Raw genomic sequence first — 11,375 nt, forward strand, 5'->3', positions numbered from 1 at the left:
ATGGCAGCTCACAGTCGTCTGTAACTCCAGTTCCAGGGAGTCCATTGCCTTCTTTTGACCTCTATAGGCACCACACATACATGTGGTGCAGCCATACATACAGGTAAAATACTCACACACATTAAATAACATTTTAAAAATTCTAAAAAAAAAAAAAAAACAAATATTTTAGTGGGCCAGTGAGATATGTCAGCAGGTGACATACCTCAAGCCTAAATACCCAACTGCAAACCCTCTGACCCACATGGTGGAAAGAGAAAACTGACTTCCAAAATTTGTCCTCTGACCTCCCTAAGTATCCTGTAGAGCATGCTCATGCATGCACACATACAGACATGCAAGCAAGCAAATAGACAGACACACACATACACACAGACACACACTAATTTTTTAATTTCTTTTTATTGTTCTAACCCAACCTGATTAAAACGGTTAAACAATTTCTTAGAATCTAAATTTTTACATTTGTTCACCAAATGAATTTCTCATCCTAATTTTCACAGACCTTTAAAACTTTGTCGTTAAGTCCACCAAGGTGTGCAGGTGCTATCCTAGGCATAATACGTGCTTTGGATAGCTGTTCAACAAATTATATCTACAGTTAATAATACTTGATACATTCTTCTCGTGTCTCACCTAGAACAATTTTTCAATAGAACAAATGTCTAGTCTTATACCACAAGTGCCCATGCCTCCACCCTCCACTGCCGTCTGCCTGAACCACAGCCACAAGGCATGGGTGATCTCGAGTAAGACAGTTCTCAGCAGTATACAAGGTTAGAACGGCTTTCTTTTTCTGTCTTCTTCTCCTCAGCTGACCCCAATGAATTATTCCCCAAATAAAATAGATGCCAATGATGACAAGAGGTCAGATTATAAATAAACCACACACATGGCTAGATTGGTGGTCATGATGTGTTACATCAAATTAGTGCCTTTGTGTGGTGAGAAGACCTATATTTAGTTAATAAGAAAATATGTGTTATTTTGCTTCAGGGATAATACATGGAAATTTAAGGTGAAAATTACTTCTGCCAATGACCTACAGGTAATATTCATAAACTGTATTCTAAGGATATATATGAAATATTTCAACCCTTCACATACACACAAATCTAAGTGGCAGTGGCTTTATGAAGACAGCCATAAAGAACCTAAGTGTCACTGTGCCACACATGCCACAGCCAATGCAGGAGCCTTTGCTTCTGGGACTCAGAATGAGTGTGAGGGAAGTGTGCGAATAGTTTGAGTCCCAGGGCACGCAGGATAAAGATACACACCATTCTTTCCATTTTTTTTTTATTTATTTATTAAATATTTCAGTCTCTTCCCCACCTCCGCCTCCCCTTTCCCTCCCCCTCCCCCAATACGTTCCCCCTCCCTCTTCAGCCCAAAGAGCCATCAGGGCTCTCCGTCCCGTGGGAAGTCCGAGGAAAACCCTCCTCCATCCAGGTCTCGTAAGGTGAGCATCCAAACTGCCTAGGCTCCCACAAAGCCACTACATGCAGTAGGATCAAAGACCCATTGCCACTGTTCTTGATGTCTTAGTAGTCCTCATTGTCCGCTATGTTCAGTGAGACCGGTTTTAACCCAGGCTTTTTCAGACCCAGGTCAGCTGGCCTTGGTGAGTTCCCGATAGAGCATCTCCATTGTCTCAGTGTGTGGGTGCACCCCTCGCAGTCCTGAGTTCCTTGCTCATGTTCGCTCTCCTTCTGCTCCTGATTTGGACCTTGAGATTTCAGTCCGGTGCTCCAATGTGGGTCTCTGTCTCTGTCTCCTTTCATCGCCTGATGAAGGTTAATATTCAGGAGGATGCCTATATGTTTTTCTTTGGGTTCTCCTTCTTCTTTAGCTTCTCTAAGAACCCGAATTGTAGGCTCAATGTCCTTTATTTATGGCTAGAAACCAAATATGAGTGAGAACATCCCATGTTCCTCTTTTTGGGTCTGGCTTACCTCACTCAGGATAGTGTTTTCTATTTCCATCCATTTGCCTGCAAACTTCAAGAAGTCCTTGTTTTTTACTGCTGAGTAGTACTCTAATATGTATATATTCCATACTTTCTTCATCCATTCTTCAATTGAGGGGCATCTAGGTTGTTTCCAGGTTCTGGCTATTACAAACAATGCTGCTATGAACATAGTAGAGCATATATTTTTGTTGCATGATAAGGCCTCTCTTGGGTATATTCCCAAGAGTGGTATTGCTGGGTCCATGGGTAGGTTGATCCCAAATTTTCTGAGAAACCGCCACACTGCTTTCCAGAGTGGTTGTACAAGTTTGCATTCCCACCAGCAATGGATAAGTGTACCCCTTTCTCCACAACCTCTCCAGCATAGGCTATCATTGGTGTTTTTGATTTTAGCCATTCTGACAGGTGTAAGATGGTATCTTAAAGTTGTCTTGATTTGCATTTCCCTGATCGCTAAGGAAGTTGAGCATGACCTTAGGTGTCTTTTGGCCATTTGAACTTCTTCTGTTGAGAGATCTCTGTTCAGCTCAGTGCCCCATTTTATAATTGGGTTGATTAGCCTTTTACAGTCTAGTTTCTTAAGTTCTTTATATATTTTGGAGATCAGACCTTTGTCAGTTGCGGGGTTGGTGAAGATCTTCTCCCAGTCAGTGGGTTGCCTTTCTGTCTTAGCGACAGTGTCCTTTGCTTTACAGAAGCTTCTCAGTCTCATGAGGTCCCATTTATTCAATGAGGCCCTTACTGTCTGTGCTGCTGATGTTATACGTAGGAAGCGGTCTCCTGTGCCCACTTGTTGTAGTGTAGTTCCCACTTTCTCTCCTATCAGGTTCAGTGTGTTCAGACTGATATTGAGGTCTTTAATCCACTTGGACTTGAGTTTTGTGCATGGTGACAGACATGGATCTATTTTCATTTTTGTACAGATTGAAATCCAGTTTTGCCAGCACAATTTGTTGAAGATGCTCTCTTTTTTCCATTGTATAGTTTTAGCTCCTTTATCGAAAATCAGTTGCTCATAGGTTTGTGGATTAAAGTCAGGGTCTTCTATACGGTTCCATTGGTCGACTTCTCTGTTTTTATGCCAATACCAAGCTGTTTTTAATACTGTAGCTCTGTAATAGAGTTTGAAGTCAGGGATGGTAATGCCTCCAGACGTTCCTTTATTGTATAAGATTGTTTTGGCTATCCTGGGTTTTTTATTTTTCCATATAAAGTTGATTATTGTCTTCTCCAGATCTGTGAAGAATTTTGATGGGATTTTGATGGGGATTGCATTGAATCTATATATTGCTTTTGGAAGAATTGCCATTTTTACTATGTTGATCCTCCCAATCCAAGAGCAAGGGAGATCCTTCCATTTTCTGGTGTCTTCTTCTATTTCGTTCTTCAAAGTCTTAAAGTTCTTGTCATATAGATCTTTCACTTCCTTGGTCAGGGTTACCCCAAGATATTTTATGCTCTTTGTGGCTATCATGAAAGGTGATGCTTCTCTGATTTCCCTCTCTGTTTCCTTATCCTTACTGTATAGGAAGGCAACTGATTTTTTCGAGTTGATCTTGTATCCTGCCACATTACTGAAGGTGTTTATCAGCTGTAGGAGTTCTTTGGTAGAGTTTTTGGGGTCGCTTATGTATACTATCATATCATCTGCAAATAACGAAAGCTTAACTTCTTCCTTTCCAATACGAATCCCTTTGATCCCCTTATGTTGTCTTATTGCTATTGCTAGAACTTCAAGCACTATATTGAAGAGGTATGGAGAGAGTGGACATCCTTGTCTTGTTCCTGATTTTAGTGGGATGGCTTTGAGTTTTTCTCCGTTTAATTTAATGTTAGCTGTCGGTTTGCTGTAAATAGCTTTTATTATATTTAGGTATGACCCTTGTATCCCTAGTCTCTCCAATACCTTTATCATAAAGGGGTGTTGGATTTTGTCGAATGCTTTTTCAGCATCTAATGAAATGATCATATGGTTTTTTTCTTTCATTTTATTTATATGGTGGATTACATTGATAGATTTGCGTATGTTGAACCAGCCCTGCATCTCTGGGATGAAGCCTACTTGATCATAATGGATAATTTTTCTAATGTGTTCTTGAATTCGGTTTGCCAGTATTTTATTAAGAATTTTTGCGTCGATATTCATGAGTGAGATAGGCCTGTAGTTCTCTTTCTTGGTTGGGTCTTTGTGTGGTTTTGGTATCAGGGTAACTGTAGCTTCATAAAAGGAATTTGGCAATGACTTTTCTGTTTCTATACTGTGAAATACATTAAGGAGAATAGGTATTAGCTCTTCTTGGAAGTTCTGGTAGAATTCTGCATTGAAACCATCTGGTCCTGGGCTTTTTTTAGAGGGCAGATTTTTGATAACTGCTTCAAGTTCTTCGCGACTAACAGGTCTATTTAGATCTTTCACCTGGTCTTGGTTTAGCTTTGGTATATGGTACTTATCTAAAAAGATGTCCATTTCTTTTGTATTTTCCAGTTTTGTGGCATACAGGCTCCTGTAGTAAGATCTAATGATTCTCTGAATTTCCTCTGTGTCTGTGGTTATGTCCCCCTTTTCATTTCTGATCTTATTTATTTGCGTGTTCTCCCTCTGTTGTTTAATTAGTTTGGATAGGGGTTTGTCTATCTTGTTGATTTTCTCCAAGAACCAACTTTTTGTTTCATTGATTCTTTGGACTGTTTTCTGTGTTTCTATTTTGTTGATTTCTGCCCTCAGTTTGATTATTTCCAGTCTTCTACTCCTTCTGGGCACATCTGCTTCTTTTTTTTCTAAAGCTTTCAGGTGTGCTGTTAAGTCCCCAATGTATGCTTTCTCCGTTTTCTTTAAGTGGGCACTTAGTGCTATGAACTTTCCTCTTAGCACTGCTTTCATCGTGTCCCATAGGTTTGAGTATGTTGTCTCTTTATTTTCATTAAATTCAAGGAAGACTTTAATTTCCTTCTTAATTTCTTCCTTCACCCAGGTGTGGTTCAGTAGTTGATTGTTCAGTTTCCATGAGTTTGTCGGCTTTCTGGGGGCAGCATTGTTGTTGCCTTCTAACTTTAATCCGTGGTGATCTGATAAGACACAGGTGGACACTGATATTCTTTTGTATCTGTGGAGGCTTCCTTTGTTTCCGAGTATATGGTCAATTTTTGAGAAGGTTCCATGAGCTGCAGAGAAGAAGGTATATTCTTTCCTATTTGGGTGGAGTGTTCTATAGATGTCTGTTAAGTCCATTTGTTTCATTACCTCCAGTAATTCTCTTAATTCTCTATTAGGTTTCTGTCTGATTGACCTGTCCATTGGAGAGAGAGGTGTGTTGAAGTCTCCTACTATTAGTGTGTGTGGTTTGATGTCTGCCTTGAGTTCTAGTAATATTTCTTTTATATAAGTGGGTGCTTTTATATTAGGGGCATAGATATTCAGAATTGAGATGTCATCCTGATGAATTGTTCCTGTTATGAGTATAAAGTGTCCTTCTCGATCTCTTCTGATTGATTTTAGTTTGAAGTCCGTTTTGTTGGAAATTAGTACGGCCACACCTGCTTTTTTCTTAGGACCATTTGCTTGAAAGACCTTTTCCCAACCTTTTACTCTGAGTAGATGCCTGTCTTTGTGGTTGAGATGTGTTTCTTGCAAACAGCAGAATGTTGGATCCTGTTTTCGTATCCAATCTCTTAGCCTGTGCCTTTTTATAGGTGAATTGAGACCATTAATATTAAGTGATATTAATGACCAATTGTTGTTTACTCCGGTTATTCTTATTGTTTTTTTGGTAGTAGAGTTTGTGTGTGTGTCCCTTCTTTGAGTTGTGCTGGTGAAGGTTCACTAGATGCCTGAGTTATTGTAGTCAGTGTTGGCATTGTTGGATTCCTTGGGTTGCGATTTTCCTTCTATTACTTTCTGTAGAGCTGGATTTGTGGCTACGTATTGTTTAAATTTGTTCTTATCCTGGAATGTCTTGTTTTCTCCATTGATAGTGAACACTAGCTTGGCAGGGTACAGAAGTTTGGGTTTGCATCCATGGTCTCTTAGCTTTTGAAGTACCTCTATCCAGGACCTTCTGGCTTTCATGGTTTCCATAGAGAAGTCAGGTGTAATTCTGATCGGTTTACCTTTATAGGTTACTTGGCCTTTTTCCTTTGCAGCTCTTAATATTCTTTCTTTAACCTGTCTATTTTGTGTTTTGATTATTATATGGCGAGGGGAAGTTTTTCTTTGATCCAGTCTGTTTGGTGTTCTGTATGCTTCTTGAATATTCAAGGGGATAACTTTCTTTATGTTGGGAAAGTTTTCTTCCATAATTTTGTTAAAAATATTTTCTGGGCCTTCGAGCTGTGATTCTTCTCCTTCTTCTATTCCTATAATTCTTAGGTTTGGTCTTTTTATTGTGTCCCATATTTCTTGAATGTTTTGTGATGAGAATTTGTTGGCTTTGCTGTTTTCTTTGATCAGTGCATTTATTTTCTCTATGGTGTCCTCAGCATCTGAGATTCTTTCTTCTATCTCTTGTAGTCTATTGATTATGCTTGTTTCTGTAGACTCTGCTCGTTGGCCTAGATTTTCCATATCCAGCTGTTCTTCCCTTTGTGTTCTCTTCCTTGCTTCCCTTTCAGTTTTCAATTCTTGCACTGTTTCCATTACCTGTTTGATCGTTTTTTCTTGGTTTCCCAGGGTCTCATGTACATATTTACTTAATTCTTCGAACTTTTTGTTATTCTTCTCATCCATTTCTATAAGGGTGTTTATTACATATTTTTTAAGGGATTCTATTGCTTTCATAAAGTCAATTTTTTCCACTTCTTCTGTGTTAGGGTGTTCAAATCTTTCTGTTGTAAGATCTTTGGGATCTGGTGTTTTCATGTTGTTTTTCTGATTAATGGGTGATGTTCTGCCTTGGCGCCTGCCCATCTCCTCCTTTCAATGCTATCTAATTGGTCTTTTAAAATCAGATCAGGTTTCTCTGCTGGCCAGAGGCTTCTCTTACTAATTGCCCTCGCTCTGTTTCCTGGCTCCTGCTGGGGGCCAAGAACCCTCTCACCCCTAAGAAGGGTTTTCCGGAACCGGTCCCGGCTCCCCGTTTGCCAGGGCCCTCGCCAACCAAAGGCCTACCTCTTTGATTTAATTGTAGTGGGGCGATCTGCTCTCGGTGTTGCCGCTGGTCCCTGCCGCCTGCGACCTCTGCCGCTGCGCTGGTCCCCTCCAGTCTCGGCGGCAGCCGTCGTTGCCTGCCTGCGCCTCCCAGCTCCGTCTGCCGGCGCGGGCGCCTCCCAGCTCCGTCCCATTCTTTCCATTTTTGATGCAAGATAATAAAATGGAACTAGTTACCACATAATATTACACAGGAGGTCTTAACAAAACCCAGTTCTCAGTATGTCTGTCCTGTGGGTCTGTGGGGTCATTGTCACACCCACAAATATTTAAAGGAAGGGACTTTCCCCAGATTTAGGAACCTGTTGGGTGTTTTAAAGACCAATACTGAAATTGTATGAGGTTGTAGTGACAACCCCAGAGACCACACCGAGCAACCAAGAGACACTTAGCCTTTTAGGTCTTTGAGAGCTGTAACAACACTGACTCCATTTCTAACACTGACTTTAGTAATTGTCTTGGTTAGGGTTCCTATTGCTGAGAAGAGACACCATGACCATGGCACTTCTTATAAAGGAAACACACTTAACTGGGGTGGCTTACATTTTCAGAGAATCAGTCCATTATCATGGCGGGGAGCATGGCGGCATGCAGACATGGTACTGTGACACTGAGAGTCATTTCATCACAGGAGACCTCAGAGCCCACCCCCACAGTGACACACTTCCTCCAACATGGTCTCACCTACTCAACACAACCCTAACAGTGCCACTCCCTTCTGTGGGCCACTTCCTCTCAAACCACATGGTAATCCATCCTCAATTTTTATAAGTCATTAGGTCTTCTCATGTCATTATCAGAAAAAAAAAAAAGGTTGGTGATTCAAGCCATATAAGTTCAGCAAATAATACAGGCTTTAGGATTAATTCCCGACCTATTAACAACCCTACTTCCCAACTTATGATGCAAAGAAAACAGCCGTTATATTGATAATAGCACAATTCTTAAATAGGAGGTATAGTTTCAATGTTCATTCAATCCACAAACTTCTACTTTGGGTCCTACAAGGAAAACTTATAATCAACATTATGAAATGACCTGTCTAAATCCGAGAATCCCAGTAGATGGACAGTCATTCCCCATGCTGGAAAGGGGAAGGATTTGAAACCAGCACATGAAGCATGAGTCAAAGAGGCTGCCTGTCTAGACAGCCAAAGGTCCAATCAACACCAGTGAGCAACAGTGACAGAAACCACAGCCAGATTGCTTTCACATCCCAAGTGCTGTATTTGAATTACTTCATTCATTCACTGTCTGCTCCCTGCTTACTCTCAACCCGACCAGGGCCCAAAATACACTTACACTCTGCTCCTATTACAGAATCAATTCTCACTCTGCCCATTGCCTAAAGTGATCAGGCCACAAGCAGGATGGCAGAAAGCCTAGGGTCACTGATGTACCTTTGTCTCTGGTACCTAATTCCTGCCTACCTACTTATCTATCTGTCTGTCTGTCTATCTATCTATCTATCTATCTATCCATCTATCATCTATCTATCTATCTATCTATCTATCTATCTATCCATCCATCTATCATCTATCTATCTATCATCTATCTATCGTCTATCTATCATCTATCTATCTATCTATCTATCATCTATCATACCCCCAACCCATCTCCTCTCACTCTCAAGTAAAGATCATATAATTCAAAGCACTATATAAATATGACTCTTTACTATACACTACTTTTTCCGTGATTTCTCAAATAGCTGCTTGAGAAAATTTGGCCGGTGTTGGTGCTGCTGGTAAAACTGTGTTGCAATCTGAAAGGAGCTGTTAGACAACTATTTGGCCTCTTTATAGCTCTGCCCTCTTCCCACTCCAGGGCTGAAAGGAAAATCAAAGCACTGCTGAAGCATTGTGCAATATTCTCACATATTCCCTGATGTCTGTGCAAAGATAAATGTGCTAAAAGTACAGAGAATGCACCTTTTCAATGGTAGTATTATTCTATAAGCAGCAACCAGAAAGCACAAAATTTAAAACGATAAATAACTAGGCTCTGACTAAGCTATCTTCAAATTACATGGAAAACATTATTGAAATAATAAATGAGGGGGGAAGTCCTTCTGGATAGTCTAACGGTGTATTTCTTAAATCACAACCAAAAAAATGAAGTGAGAATATGCAGCAACACCAAGGAGCACAGAAATTTAGTCTTCCAAAGCCTGGGGCTGAAGAGCACGCCACACTTTACTGCAGTCGCGCCGACAGCACTGCATTCATAACCACGCGGTTACAATCACACATTTCATTCAATACAGACGTCTTCACTGAGTGCTCAGTGTATGCCTGGCGTCACGCTCCAAGCTCTGGAAACATAAAAATAAATTATATGATAGAATGTCTCTCCTCAGGGGTGATAAGACCGACACAAATAACCACAGTAAGTGTCAAATAGGATAAGTACTAAAGAACACTGTGCCCCTAGCACAGATCATAGCTTCTAGAAGGACCAGAAAGGCCATGCAGGCAGAGGCCACAGATTACAGTTTCTAGAAGAATCAGAAACATCATGTATGGCGAGGTACTTGGGCTGGATGGCAAAGAGCAGAGTTTTACTTGGCAAACACGAAAACATTTTATGTGCAAACGAGAATAGGAAAGAATCTGAAGACTACTGAATAACACACTTTGGCACAGAGACAACAGGAGAGCCTACGATATAAAAAGCCTGGATCTGGTAAATCCTTCAGTGTGCAGCGAAAAGGCCAGAAGATGAGCACGCTAGAACGGGAGAGGGCCGACGGTGCACATGGTAGTGGAAATAAGAAGGCAAAAAGAGCCTGCTAGCCAAAGACATGGGGTTCTGGAGACGCTCCTAGGAATGAGGACTGCCACCAGTCATCGTGAGCCATCTAACGATATGGCCTCCTTCAAGGACAGTGGAAAGAGCCAAAAATAAGAATGAGAAAATAAAAGCCTGAGGTAAATTATGGTACATGGCGCTTATGCCTTTGGCCAACATCATGAGTGGATATCTTTAAGCTTCAGTTTTAGAGTGTCATGCAGGTGAGGAATCAACAAAGTGTACATGTGTGTCCTTCCTTCTTTCTGTTCAGTCGTCATCTGCTCTGTGTGTGTGCAAGAGTGCACACTCGAATGCATGGGAGAGTAAGTAGGCACGTGAATGCTGCCGGATGTCTGTAGAGGATACGGGACCATTTGGGGGAGTGACTTCTCACCCTTTAACCTGTTGAGGCTGGATCTGTCTTGCCTTGTAGGGGTGCTGACATTAAAAATGAATACCACAGCAGCTGCTTTTCTTTTCTTTTTTTTTTAATATGGGTCGTAGAAAACAACTCAGGTTGTCAGGGAAGTACAACACAAGCCATTGACAATGCTCACCCCAGCCGGCCATCTGCTCCATATCCTTACTTCTACAACTTAAAACTCATATGGGCTCCAGGGGGGTGTTTGTTTAGGGTAATAAGCAAGGAAGGTACGTGTGCTTAGCACAGCCTGAACAAGGACCTTCTGTTTCCACGCTGATAAGCAAGAGACATCCCAAAACTTCCTTGATTATAATCAGAAAGAGTTTCAAATAAGCCTGATCAGTTGTCCCTCATGGGATTCTTCTGAACTATCCAGATCTAGTGGAAGGTGATCGCTCCATGGACAGAAGAAGAGAACAACAGTTCAGGACAGTGTTTAAATAGAGAAACCATTCACAAAATGGGTAACAAACTCTAGCGAAGACATGTAACAGGTAGTAGAGTTGCATGAATGATCTTCAGGTGAGTACCTAATAGTTACAACTACTCAGGAGAGTAGGCCAAGGCCGGCCTGATCATACTACATACTAAAAAGTAAGGGAAACAAATCATGGAGGGGAGGGACCAGTGAGCGGACCAGTGAGCAGGAGAAAAAAAACAGTCTTTTTTTTTTGTTGTTTTTTTTTGTTTTTTGTTTTTCGAGACAGGGTTTCTCTGTGGCTTTGGAGCCTGTCCTGGAACTAGCTCTGTAGACCAGGCTGGTCTCAAACTCACAGAGATCCGCCAGCCTCTGCCTCCCGAGTGCTGGGATTAAAGGCGTGCGCCACCATCGCCCGGCAAAAAACAGTCTTGATAAGACCCAATTGCAAAGCAGTCATTAGAAATGGGAAGCCAGGCATGGTGACACAGGTGATGCAGGTGACACAGGCCTCTAATCCCTGGCATTGAGGAGGTTAATGCAGGAGCTCCAGGTAGTTCTGGTCTACCTGGGTCCCTATCTCAGAAACAGTATGGGAGGGAGGGAGGAAGGGAGGGAGGGAGGG

The 11,375-nt window shown here is 41.4% G+C and overlaps 1 protein-coding gene across 3 annotated transcripts in view; it reads right to left on the bottom strand.

Moving 5' to 3' along the window:
- Tbc1d4 (TBC1 domain family member 4) overlaps positions 1–11,375 on the bottom strand; it is a 167,428-nt gene that overhangs the window by 100,164 nt on the left and 55,889 nt on the right. The window contains exon 1 of one of the 3 annotated variants that reach the window (XM_050144607.1): positions 7,077–7,260. The exons of the other annotated variants lie outside the window; for them this stretch is intronic. The gene's annotated coding sequence lies outside the window, so the exon portion shown is untranslated. Of the gene's footprint in view, positions 1–7,076; positions 7,261–11,375 lie in introns of those variants that run through there. 3 annotated transcript variants of the gene reach the window in all.

The sequence above is a fragment of the Alexandromys fortis genome, unplaced genomic scaffold, assembly GCF_014885135.2.
Source record: "Alexandromys fortis isolate MF-2015 unplaced genomic scaffold, M_Fortis_MF-2015_v1.1 scaffold_43, whole genome shotgun sequence".
NCBI lineage: Eukaryota > Metazoa > Chordata > Mammalia > Rodentia > Cricetidae > Alexandromys > Alexandromys fortis.